The sequence below is a fragment of the Gorilla gorilla genome, chromosome 22, assembly GCF_029281585.2.
Source record: "Gorilla gorilla gorilla isolate KB3781 chromosome 22, NHGRI_mGorGor1-v2.1_pri, whole genome shotgun sequence".
Classification (NCBI taxonomy): domain Eukaryota; kingdom Metazoa; phylum Chordata; class Mammalia; order Primates; family Hominidae; genus Gorilla; species Gorilla gorilla.
This window is the reverse complement of record NC_073246.2, coordinates 47877663-47880453: the sequence shown is the minus strand read 5'-3', so window position 1 is coordinate 47880453 and position 2791 is coordinate 47877663.

Sequence of the window (2791 nt, the reverse complement as noted above, 5' to 3'; positions counted from 1 at the left end):
TGACGCTGCGCCAGGGGTGTCCGGAGCCTGGCCAGGTGTCAGTCCAGTGGGAGGTGTGGGGGCCACGGTGACCGGCCGTGGGAGTGTGTGTCCCTCCTGTGCCTCAGTTTCTACAAGATAAGAGACTGGGACCTTGGAGTCTGCCCCCACAGGAAGTGTGAGGTGCAGTGTGAGGCCAGGAGCTTCCCTGGGCCCCGTGGGGGTCTGCGTGGCGGCTGGGGGTTCTGCATGGCAACCCGGGCCTTGGTAACCCCCACAGCCCCTCCTGCCCGGAATCCTGGTGACCCAGGCGTTGGGGGATGGGAATGCCCGCAGGTGAGGATGGGTTGAGGTTCAGGAGAAACCCCGCCGGGACCTGGGAACAGGGGCCCCACCTCAAGGCCCCCCTGAACCCAGTGTGCAGCCCAGGGGTGACCCGGAGAGGTCCGTGCAGGACGGGCGCAGAGGAAGGGGGTCCTGCAGAGAGCACTCAGGAGAGACCCTCTCACCAGGGTCCCTGGGCCTCCTCCAGGACAGGCCGCTCCCCTCTGGTCGCCCCAGCCTCCTCCCAGCCCCTGCCACGCATGGGCCACTGGCCGTGTGGGCACGAGGGGCCTGGGCCTCGCCACAACCCTCTCAGGTGGGTGCCATGGAGTCCTTCACCCAGCTTACAGGGGAGGAAGCCGGGACGAGGGCTCAGGGCCGGCTCGGGGTCACCTGGCCATATACAGCGCAAAGCAACTGGGATGGGGAAGAGCAGGCCTGGGCCGGAGCTGTGTGGGGGCTGGGGCTGGAGGAAGCCTCTCCGAGGACCTTGCAGGGTAGCCTGGGCACGGGGAGGCTCCACGCAGAGTGTGGGCCTCAGTGCCGTGAGGGAACGTCCCGCTGGCCAAGTCCAGCCCTTGTCGCGCCAGGGCCGCAGCTGCAGTGCGAATCCCATAGGGCAGCCGGGAGGGGCTGGGCAACCACCTCACTGCGCCTGCCCCGGGCCCCTCCCACCGCCTCACTGCGTCTGCCCCGGGCCCCGCCCACCGCCTCACTGCGTCTGCCCCGGCCCCGGCCACCGCCTCACTGCGTCCGCCCCGGGCCCCTCCCACCGCCTCACTGCGTCTGCCCCGGGCCCCGCTCACCGCCTCACTGCGTCTGCCCCGGGCCCCGCCTACCGCCTCACTGCGCCTGCCCCGGGCCCCGCCCACCGCCTCACTGCGCCTGCCCCGGGCCCCGCCCACTGCGCCTGCCCCGGGCCCCGCCCACTGCGCCTGCCCCGGGCCCCGCCCACCGCCCCACTGCACCTGCCCCGGGCCCCGCCCACCGCCCCACTGCGCCTGCCCCGGGCCCCGCCCACCGCCCCACTGCGCCTGCCCCGGGCCCCGGCCACAGCCTCACTGCGTCTGCCCCGGGCCCCGCCCACCGCCTCACTGCGTCTGCCCCGGGCCCCGCCCACCGCCTCACTGCCTCTGCCCCGGGCCCCGCCCACCGCCCCACTGCGCCTGCCCCGGGCCCCGCCCACCGCCCCACTGCGCCTGCCCCGGGCCCCGCCCACCGCCCCACTGCGCCTGCCCCGGGCCCCGCCCACCGCCCCACTGCGCCTGCCCCGGGCCCCGCCCACCGCCCCACTGCGTCTGCCCCGGGCCCCGCCCACCGCCCACCGCCCCACTGCGTCTGCCCCCGGGCCCCTCCCACCGCCCCACTGCGCCTGCCCCGGGCCCCGCCCACCGCCCCACTGCGCCTGCCCCGGGCCCCGCCCACCGCCCCACTGCACCTGCCCCGGGCCCCGCCCACCGCCCCACTGCGTCTGCCCTGGGCCCCGCCCACCGCCCACCGCCCCACTGCGTCTGCCCCCGGGCCCCTCCCACCGCCCCACTGCGTCTGCCCCCGGGCCCCGCCCACCGCCCCACTGCGTCTGCCCCGGGCCCCGCCCACCGCCCCACTGCCTCTGCCGCGGGCCCCGCCTACCGCCTCACTGCGTCTGCCCCGGGCCCCTCCCACCGCCTCACTGCATCTGCCCCGGGCCCCTCTCTACCTGCAGTTCTGTGAGGGGCGCTTGTTCTCCACCTGAAACGGAAATGCATGGTCCCTAGCATTTTCCCGCAGCTCTGGTGGCCACATGGTGTGACGCATCGAGCGAGGCGTGTCCCTGTCTGTGGCACCTGAGGGGCTCGCCGGGGTCCCCGCAGGTGAAGGCCTTCAGGAAGCCCCACCCTCACCCTTGCCGCCCGTCCCTGCTGCCCTCCTCCAGCCCAGCCCTCGGCCGATCCTCTTAGTCCCCCAGTGGCCCCCGGGAACAGCCGTGCACCCCGGATTCTGGGATTCAGGGGCCACGAATTTCTTTCTTTTGAGGATGAGCCCTCGCTGCCTCTGCCCTCCGCCCTCTTCTTGCTCTGCCCCAAAGGTGGAGCCTCCCAGGACTTCTTCCTATGGGCCCTGCAGAATCTCAACTCCCCTTCCGAGCTCCCAGGCGTATTTCAGTACCAAGCCTAGAACCTGGGGCGGGCCTCTGTGGTTGACCTCGGTGGATGTGGCCGGCCCCAGCCCACTGAGGCCTGATCTGCTCCCGATCCCAAAGCCCAGGGTGTTGCCTTCTCAGCTCCTCTCTGTCCACAGGTGCAGCATGGTCTCCATGTCACCGACGCAGACGCAGATAAGGGGCATGGATGGACAGCTGTAGCCAAGGGCAGCCCTGGTTCTGGCCTGGGACTGGTGGTGATGGGGGTTGAGAGTGAGCATGCACGCACACGCCCCCAACCTCCTGTGACTGCTCCTTTGGGGCACACGGCAGGATTTTACTTTGTGGGGAAGATAACCACAGGCA